Source organism: Thermobia domestica, chromosome 16, assembly GCF_964235325.1.
Source record: "Thermobia domestica chromosome 16, izTheDome1.hap1.1, whole genome shotgun sequence".
In the NCBI taxonomy this organism is placed as follows: domain Eukaryota; kingdom Metazoa; phylum Arthropoda; class Insecta; order Zygentoma; family Lepismatidae; genus Thermobia; species Thermobia domestica.
In genome coordinates, this window is record NC_137469.1 from 183,959,345 (window position 1) to 183,970,766 (window position 11,422).

Here is an 11,422-nt window from a genome sequence, read left to right on the forward strand (position 1 = left end):
TAAATTTATGAGGTAGGTGAACATACACTTTTATTCTTGACAGATTATTCAAGATATTATAAAGAATATATACACCAAGTTATGTCATATAAATATTTTACATAGTGTATATTGAAATTGTCTTCCATGTACATGTGTAAACTTTCAAAATGAGATAGATTTTACCAACTCCCTTTCCCCCTTTTATACTTGATGAATTGCAACCTCAAACAACAGCATCATTCCTGTAAGTAAAACGAAGGCACATAGCACGTAACCGGACTCCGCTAGTCTACCGTAAACTTTTCCGTTCTCTCAAGATACTGAGTCAACACAGAAAAAGTACTTTATGCTCCCACTGGAAATTGAAACCAGGACCTATGTGGGGTCCACCGGATTCAGATTCCTCCCCACAAAACTTCGTAACTGGACCAACATTTGTGAACTTTCTTAATAAAAGTATACTTGTTTATCATCGAAATGATTGATATAGCCTAAAAACTTTATTTAATATCTCTAGCACTATCATTTTTAATAGGAGGCACTAACAATTACTTGTCTTTTCGGGTATTGAATAACACAGGTTCAATACTACATAATATAGTATTAGGCCCGCAAAAATCTTCGGAAGCCTCCAAAGAAAAAATCTGGGTGCTTGCCTGGTGTGCTCTAAACATTCATTTATTTATATAACATTATTTCAAATGCAGCCTCTATGGCCAATTTACAACAGAATATTTAACATTAATAATGGAAAAAGGAAGAGAAAATCAGGCATGTTTTATGCTTAAAGACATCCCGACATTCGCCTTGTGGAACTGCGAAAGAAGCTGGTAAAACTGCCTTCTATAGTGAGCCAATTGGGGATCTGCCTGGATTAAGAATCAGCAAACTGCGGTGAAATGCTCCAAAAATAATGCATACTGATAGCCAATGACGTGGCCATGCATTACGCAATTTGCCTATTTTGTGGGCTATAGAACCGTAAAGTTTTGCTTTAATAATAATAATAATAATAATAATAATAATAATAATAATAATAATAATAATAATAATATGATGATGATGATGATGATGATTTTCACAGGCTTGCGCCCATCCATCAAGGAACAGTTCTTACATTAATATATTAATCTTACTCTTGTTGTGGACAGCGAAGAGCGCTATGAAAACAAAGCAAGATGAAGAATGAAAGACATTTCTATTTTTCCCACCCCTTTGCTACTTTAGTCTCATTCTCTGCTTCCCTCTTCCACTTGCCTTTTTCCTTGTATGTAACTGACTTTCTCCTATGATATTCACAGAAATCGACCAAGTTTTTTTCTCCATGTCTCTACTTTATATTTGTAATAACAACATATCAAAGTGAAATTTCGTTCTGCTTCACCACCTGAAGAACGAAATTCAATGTCACCCTCTGAAGAACAATACAATTGATACCTTGTCCGAGGAGCTATCCAAAGTTCTGATAAGATTTGTAACTGATGAATACAATACCTTTACCAAACCTATCTGTTCATTTGTGTTACTCGTGTGGCAAATAGTATTTGTAACAAAATAGCTTCTGCTTCGCTCATATTCGTTCCATCAGATAACCCTCAGAGGAAAGAATCTCATTCTGCTGGTACCAGTTCTACATTTTCTCCCGACAAGCGTGACAAGGAATAATCGAAACAGATTTGTTCCTTCAATAAGTTAAGGTACAATAATGTTACATGCTCGAATAACGTTACGGTGTCATAACGAAAATTGGTGTTATACCTTGTACGTACCTACATTAAATAATCAATATTTTGTTACAGAGAGCTATTTTCGTTACGTTAAGTTATCCACCCCTGCTTTCAATACCGATTTTGAATGTCGGGTTTAACTTAGGAGTTTAAATATTGTAAGTAACCTTACATAAAAAAAATCACAAAGTAGTTCACAGAATATAACTTCTGAGATATATAGATCTATTAATATTTATGGACAAACTATACAGAATAACTTAATTAATATATGTGAAAAGAAAAAATATACTCATAAATACATATGTTATTCTCACTTTATATACAGAAAATACAGAACTGGAACATCATTCTTGATACAAAGAGTAACTACAAGCAAGGAATCTATAAAGGTAACCAAGAAAGTTCAGTCTCCTTTTCTGGAGGTCTGTGTTGAATTGGCCCTCACGCCTTGAGTTGAATGCAAATGGAAATAGGTGAAGGTCAGTTGACGTTGTGGGTATATCCAACATACAACCTGCTTGTAACAGTTCAATTACATCGTTAACTTGCGTAAGGACACAGTGAATATATGACCTTCATAGAGCGTCATAAGGAGATGTATGCTGCCGAGTTCAAACTAGGGTCAAACGCCGCTGCAGGGGGCGGATGATGTGTCAGGCGTTTGGTGAGAGTGTTGTGACTACGCGGACAATGCAGCGGTGCTTTAGCAAGTTTAGAGACAGTTACGAAAAACACGAAGACGTACCATGAGCCGGAAGACCAACACATGTACAAAATGAAGATCTTGAGGCGAACAGTGGCCAGATATGTTAGGAACTGGGACTACAATAAAGTGAGAGTGGAGAAACCATTCAGGAGCAGCTCCATCAACTTGGGAAACACTACAAGTCGGGTCGATGGGTCCCCAATGATTTAACTCCGGGCCAGAAGGCAACGCGAACAGGAACCTGTGTCTCGTTGCTATCTTGTCTGAGGTAGGAGCCATTTCTGGACAGGCTGTTAACATGTGATGAGAAGTGGGTTCTGTGAAAAGCACCACCGTCATCATTCGTTAGCATCGCAAGAAGCGGTTCTAAAGCAGCCGAAACCAGCACTGCGTCAGAGGAATGTCCCATTGTGTGTTCGTAGACTGCTCGCTGCATCGTGTATCGGGAACTGCTACCAGCTTTTAAGATCATTAATGGAACTGTGTACTATCAGCAGTTAAGCAGTGTTTACGAAAAAGTCTGGAGCCAGCACTTCTGAATCGCAGAGGGGTCCTCGTGTTACAGGACAGCGCTAAACCCTATGCGAATAGGATGACCAGGGACACGATTCTACGCCTTGGATGGGAAAGACCATTGCATCCGCCATACTTCCCGGACATTGCACCGTCGGATTATCACCTCTTCCATTCCTTGAACATTTACCTTAGGGGATTCCAGTTCAAATTCCTAGTAGAATTGAAAAATGCACTTGATACCCTCTTCGCGTCATGGCCCACCAAATTCTACTGCGATAGAATCCATGGTCTTCCAGAACGTTAAAAAAAGTAGTCGATGCTGATGGGAACTAATTTTGATCTTCCAGGTACGTCTTAGATGACATATCGATTTTCGAAGGTGGCGGATGAAAAGGCGACAGAAGTATCTTAGTTACCTTTATAATTTAAACTCACAACGATATACTATATAATATATTGAACCAAATTTCACTGTGCCACATACCTAGGAAACACCTGGTTTTCATCACACATTCTGTGCGATCTGCAGGCCACCTCTACTGGCTATTCCCGGTACCTACGTTTCCATTCCAGGAGAATACCTTCCACTTGGATCACGTGTATGGCACCTCACTTCTCTTTGCAGAATTTTCACAGGTCGGTAACGGCGTGGACTGAACGACGAGATAGATGCACTTGAATAGTCGGGAAACAACAAAGTAGAATGAGCTCGCATCTAGATTCTTGAAAAACGTCAGTAGGAAATTGCCAAATTCGAATTTGCTGTTCTGTTTTCACTTCGTCTCGCTGCAGTTCAACTGGCTCAATATATTCTAATCTTGTCTAGCATATGTAATTCTTACTACCGTAAAACGGGGCTACTTTGACAGGTTTTGGACTAGTTTAGATGTGTACACCGGACACTTTCTGCAACCAATGAATGATCCTATTCTCATCATAACAATAGGTATCTAGGCTATCACATCCACTACTAAACCTAAGTCTCTTCAAGTAAGTTTTGGCGGGAAGAAATTAAGAAATACAGGTTAAAGTAGTCCCGAGGGTGGGGCTACTTTGACATTTTATGTATTTGCTGCATAAGTTCTAAGTTACTCAACGTATGGAGTTATATTGACATGGAATTTATGTAAAGTGTATAAAACACTATTTTGGTCATGTGTAAGGTACGGTATGCTGTATACTGGATAAGCACGAAATCTTTATTTTGATGTGGTATATCATTATACACCACTATACAAGTTTTTCTAAAGCTTTACTTTTAACATCTTTTACTTTGAACATACACGGTTCTTTACCTTACATTGTTACTTTATTTTTTATTCTTTTTTTTTACTTTACTTTACTTTTAACATAATTACATATGTACCGGTGTGTTATCTTTACATGTAACAATGGAAAGAAAAACCTTAGTCGTCAACATCACAGTCGTAACAAGCATACTGAGTTTTTTTTGATCCACCATTACAAAACCCATACACCCATTTTTTGCACAGTACACATTGAATCCACTCTCTATATCGTCAGAGTGAGAATTAGATTATTCATTTTTGGGGGGAATAAACAGTGGCGGATCTAGAAGTCCTTATATTATATATTGGGGGACAGGAAGGATATTGAGAGGGGGTAGAAATACAATGGGAGAAATCCCTCATCCCCTCCGGCAATTCGCACCGTGGACACCATATCAGCCTTTATCTATGAAAGTATATGCAACAGTTCTCACAGGAAGCACGAATTGCTCATCTGTCAAAGTAGCCCCGCTCTATGTCAAAGTAACCCTAAATGTCAAAGTAGCCCCGTTTTACGGTATCGATTTATCTCCGTCTTTTAACTTACGTGGCGTCTTTTAACTTATATCGTAAACTTTCAAAGGATAAAGAAAGTAAGTCTTATGCATTCGAACAAGTTGTTAACTACTGCTACCTTCATCTCATGTTTGCATATTTCATTCGAAGAATAACAGGAAGTTAGATAAAGAACGAAGTGAACGCACTCGTAGTCACATGTCATAGTAATCTTGTGGTTTTTATTCCATATAAAGCTGTATGTCCAAGTCTCATACACCACCGGTTGTGTAAGAAACTCCAAAATCCAATTCAACAAACCAGAAGACGTAGTGAAATTATTCAGAAAACGAAATACATACGCTGGATACACTAGAAATTTAGGGAGATATTACTTAACGGTTTTTAAGTATTACGATAATTTAATTAAGAAATGATATTTTCTTAAAAGCAATGCAAGTAATTTCCTATTTTTTATGATTCAACACAATAATTCACGATGAGTTCCATTCTAAGAATTGAGACGTTTTCCCTTTAAATTTTACTTTTCACACTTTTTTTCTGTAGAGTACGTATGGCAGATCTTTCTCTGCTATGTTGAGTGATGTTTTTATAAGGTTCTGCTGATCCAAGCCAGCAAAATACAGGAATAGTACCGACCATATATATCACACACTGCAGAAAAAACATGTATCCTAGAATTTTATATTTTATTTGGACAGATGCGCGCTAAATTGAAAATAAATGTGTTTGTATCACAGTTAACAATTGCTTCTAGAAACCTAAAACAGATTTAAAAATCCTTAAATATACTCTAAAAATCACTAAATTGAATCAACAGTTACTTTCAAAACATTGGGCTCTTATGCGTTAATAGCCGACTTTACAAAATGAAATGATAACAATAAATAGGAGCATAATATAACTGATTGGTACTTGAAAACCATGCTCTTAATATCATTTTTAAAAATTTTCATTATATTAGTAAAATATGCTCCGATTTTCCTAGATATACATAAATTATTTCTGGATATGAAAAACGAGTTTTTAATGTTTAATGCGCCGAACACTTCACTAAAATATTGACTGTGTTATCAAGAGTTGAATTGTAAATTTTATCTGTAAGAATTATCTTAAGCTGAATGCAATCTCTAACACTAGTACTGATTCAATATTTAATGCTTCAACATTGTCCACTATCATTTCCAAGAATTTCTTTCCTCTTCAGCCATAATTTTGTAAATAGTTTGTGAAAAAATAATGCCAAGTGTTTCTCACGCTTTAACTTTTATCATAGATTTTATTAATTTTCCTAAACGGACGTGAATACTTTCTTTCGTACCTCTCAGTATTAAAAATTGACCATGTAATACCATTGGTTTTGAAATGGTAATTTTTTTCAAAAAGAAACTTATAGTTCATGGGCCAGTATAGGTAAAGTGGGTATAATTTCGGGCGACCATATTTCCTTCAAACCACAATTGTATTGGTACATGAGACCACGAAAAACTATGATGTCCGTCTGGGAACGGTAGCTTTTCAAGATGGCGCCCGGGTCGATTTATAAAACTGGCAATATCTCGGCTCCTAATTATCGAATTTTAACGCTTTTGCTTTTAAACGATAGTTCATTATATATGCAACAAGTAACGTCATTATTTTGCCGTATCTTGGATGATATATGAGGGAAATAACAAAAACTGAATGTGGAAGCGTCTTAAGTTTTATTTAATCTCTATTAATCGTAACAACAAAAGGTTCTTATGAAAAAATACTTTAGCCAAAAGAGAAGACACATTAATTAGCTTTCGTTTTATGTATTTGTGAGCATTCTATCTATAATACAGCCGGAAATATCAAGATCTGAATATTCAAAGGTGTGCGCGGCAGCACTGCAATTCATCGTAAACAATGAATATTGAGAAGGAATGTTTGCGTAAACTCACACAGTTAATGGCATTGTAATTCAGAAAGCATCAGACTCGTGTCTCCCTCTGAGACCTGTATTTAATAATAAGAAGAAAAGGTGCATAGTATTTACCAGAATATAGTGCTGGTAAGAAGATTGGGTCTCCTGACATTACAACACAGAAAAATCCTGATTGCCTTAGCTTGTTTTCGGAATCTAAACGGAAAAATTTACTTTGGGTTCTGTCTTCATTGCAATTCTGGAAATTAGACAGTTAGCTCTTGGACAGGATTTAACATACTAGTCAGGAAAAACGTTAACCAAATCCAATAGCTTATTTGCATTCCATAAGTCACCCAGCAATTAATAAGTCAAGAGTTTATGAAATATTGAAAAGTGCAATCAAATAAAGTCAACGCTAAATTTGGAAAATAGTTTTGTTGTTGTAGATCAGGTCAGCTTTTCTAAAGCAGCAGAAATTAAATGGTTCCATCTCAATGAATTTGACAGTATTTTCCTAGTGATGGGACCTTGTCACATAGTTTGTAAGCTACTTTCTAATATTCGGAAGTTATTAGTAATGCTGTACTTAGTCTTAACAGTAGAATCAGAAAGAATTGCAATTGGCTTAATTTGTCAAGTCTTAGACGAAAAGCAAAACAACCGTGCTGTAAGGCTCCCCGAATTAATGAAAATAATTGAGAATGAGTTCTTGGATCATGTCGAAGTCAAAAATATAAGCTTCCTTTTACAGTCACAGAATTAAATTAGTTATTTTGTTCATTTGCTGAAAACATTTCTCAAAACAGTTTTAAAACGTTATACGGAGACAACAAAATCAAAGAAATTTCTATTGTTATTGAAGGCTATCTGAATCATTAGAGACATGAGTATGGAGTACTTCGTCTTTCTGGATATTTTGCATAGATTTAATGGAGTTGCTGTTGAGCTTGATTCGAGAGAAAGTTGTAGGTTACACTATATTTCATGTTTACAAGAAATGATTCCATGGTGTTTTCTTTAGATAAAATGAATTACTCCAGGTACCTATCAAGTCAATTGACTGAACTATCCCAATTGGAAAATACAAATCTTTCCAGCTTTGAGTTCTACATGTCAAGAATTTTCTGTCCAGCTTAAATTAAAAAATCAATTTGCAAGAATTCCAGTTGTTCAGGATTTAGAGGAGACAGTAAATAAAGATACACAGACAGCAGGTGGGACAAAAGGATTCAGTTTAAAGCTAGTAGTCACTAAATACTATTTAACCGCAGAATATCGAGCTTTAGCACTTGGGAAGATGCGAAAATTTGTGGAAATCATTCAAGAAAAGAAATACGAGCAGTGGAATCTTCAGAAGACCCGTATTTCTAAAGACGAAGAACATGTCTCGGCCTTAGTTGAGGTTCTGTAAAATAAGTGGACAAACCCTTTCGACATAAATACCTTAACATTACACATTTCAAAGACAGAAACGCAGACAGAAGTTCAAAAGGATTTATTATTGGCAAGAGAGAAAAGGGAAAAAGCTTACCAAGACTTCCAACATGATCGTTTAGAAAAGAATAAATGTTTCTTTGACTACACAAATAAATAAATAAATAAATAAAATAAAAATAAAAATAAAAGTTGCACTCAAGAATAACCAGCGGTTAGGCAAAAAACGATAACAAAGAAATAATTTTAAAGACAGATAGAAATATTTTCGGGAATATGATTTTGTTAGCAGAAAACCGTAACCTAGACATAGAGGAAGTTTTCAGTCATCCTTTGGGCCTTTTGTCATTGAGTCTAGCCTATCCTGATGTACTTTAAGGAAAAACAATAAAGCCAGACTAGCGAATTATCTCTAGGGATGGTTTAATCTACTGACCGTCCGCAAGGTAAATCTACAACAGTTATTGACGCAATGGAGCTTACTCGTAAGTTATATTGAGAAAATGTACTTTTGATGAAATATCTCATTTAAACCTGCTAGAAGTTTTAAAAGTAAGTCATGTCAGTGGCCTAATAAACGTAGTTTTTGACTTATAAAGAGAAATCAATAAAGTCTGCTGAAGGAACTTTGTGAGATACTGATGAAGTCATATCACTGCGTGTTTTGAAGAGTGCACGTAAAGTACCAAACTGGAAGCGACTCATCAGAAGTAATGATAGCAAGAACAAACTAACGAGACCTAGCAGAAAGTTGACAGCAAAAGAAAACAGAATGAATTTGAAAGATGTAAAAAATTGTTCGTAATGTATGGAAAGGAGTGTTCAAAAAGTACAGGAGAAGATATCAATAAAGTCCCAGAACTGTCATCTTCTCAAGAAGAATCTGATACGAGAATGATGTTACATATTAAACATGACTTACAAGAGTTTTCAAATGTCATATGTAAATCAAATGACATGGATGCGTTCGTTCTTTATGCATATGCGTCTGTGCATATTAAAATGAAAGTAATGTTTCCATTAAACGTGGAACAAAAAACGAATTCGACTTATTGGTGTAAGGAAATTTGTCTCAGTTTTGTGATCTCCTTTATTGTGTGCTTTACCTTCCCTTCACACAATGACTGGTTCTAATTCAGTTAGTGTTATGTGTAGTAAAGAAAAATTAAATGCAATTAAACTGTTTCGAAATGATTATGAATTTATAAATTTATTTTCTTTCTTTGGAAAAGATTGGAATATAAACAGTGAAGTTTCAAGCCAACTACAAAAGTTTGTTTGCTTCCTGTACTTGAGACATAAGCGTATTGATCAAGTAAATGAAGCACACTCCCAATTATTTCGAAGTAAACGAAGTGTGATCGATTGTGTTCAACTTACTCTTTGAGAAGATTGCTCGTATCAGTATACTCTGAGAGTAAATTACCAATTTGAAATTTGGAATCGATGCCGGGAGAACTTTCCTGAAATTCCCGAGCCTGAAAACCATAGCTGGACAATTGACGGAACGGACACGTATCTGTTCAGTGAATGACTGATTACGAGCTCCAGAAACAGTCTTGAAACTTTTGGGTTGTCATTGTTTCCGTTCCTGTAAGCTAACTAGCAGTTTTTGTTTGCTTAATAACAAGAAGATACACCTGCTTGTAAGTATGCAGACTGTGACAATCTACCTCAAACAGATTCTGAGGAGTATACGCTTATAGAAGTAGTTGGGTTTTCAGACAGTGAAGAGAACTAAAATTTACAAAATATATTCGCATTTAGAGAGAGTAAAATAATATGAAATCTAACTCATGTTATGTGCTTTTTTTTTTTTTTTTTTTGCAGAAGTTTATTTTAAAAATTATTTTTTTTGAGTTTTCTGAATGCCACGTATGTTTGAACATATAAATCGTGATATTTCCGGCTATATTATTGATTGTATGTTTACAAATACATAAAACGAAAGCTAATTAATTTTTTTCCCAAAATATTTTCTCATAAAATCTTTTGTAGTCACGATTAATTTAGAATCAATAAAACTTACAGCGCTTCGAAATTCATTTTTTGTATTTTCCTCATATGTCATCTAAGATACGACAAAATGATGACAACTTGACTTGTTGCAAGTATAATGAGCTATTGTTTAAAAAAAAGAGCGTTGAGATTCGGCAATTAGGAGCCGAGATATTGCCAGATTTCTAAATCAACCCTGGCGCCAGTTTCATTCGACGCTATCTTGAAAAGCTACCGTTCCGAGATGGCCATCTTACTTTTTCGTGGTCCTCATGTACCAATACAGTTGTGGTTTGAAGGAAATCTGGAACCCCCAAAATTATACTCAAATCTTGTTTGGGCCATACACTATTACACAAAATTCACAGGATATGCTTTTTAGATTGCTCATTTTGCAATAATTTTTACGCAACTTATACACTTTTATTTCTTTAAAAAAAAAAAGATTTATTACTGTTTGGTAGACTTGTTATTTGGTCACAATAGATGTACTGGAAAATTGTAAGGCAATATAAACATGTAATTTAATTAAACGCTCGCGTAGTTAATTGTTAATAACACAACATATTACAAGCGATGGTTTCTTCTCGATTTCCACCACAGAAGACATAACGTATGTTGTAAATGTATTCTTATTCTAAAAACAGAATAACCATGCACGTTGATGCCAAGCATATATATACACTATGTAACTTTAGTAGTGTAGCCAGAGTTTCTGAAAAGAGACCACACACACACACAAAAAAAACATTATATACAGTTTATATATATCGCGCTCGCAAAATGGCACCAGAAGATGAGTCCTGTGCCTAGCTAATCTACGTCGGAAGCATGTACTACTATGTATCGAACTGGCCGCAAATCGGATTAAATTCAAAAAAATGTTTTACGTCAATTACAACACACCGAGATAAAACTGCGACTAATTGCCTCATTTGGATAGTTAGCAGAATAGTAAAATTTTGAACTTTCCTTTAATATATATCTGAAAATATATAGGCCCTTACAAATATGACCTCAGAAAATAAGTAATAAATAGTTTTGAGACATCATGTGTCTCACGAAACTGACTTTATAAGAAAAAAATTAACAACATTCTTAATGCCTACGGTGTTTCCCAACTGGATATTTAAACTTTCATTGAATTATCTCTCGCATCTTAGCGATACAAGCTTCCTATTTTTTATATGCCATATACGTTGCCAAGCATGTCATATTTGAGCATTTGAATACTCCTCACTAGTAACAGTTTTGCCTTCTAAATGTCTTAATATGTGTCTTTCTAAATACGAAATTCATTGCATTTATTTCCACACCAGTGGCACATGTGATGTACTTTACCTATATTTTAACGTTTCTA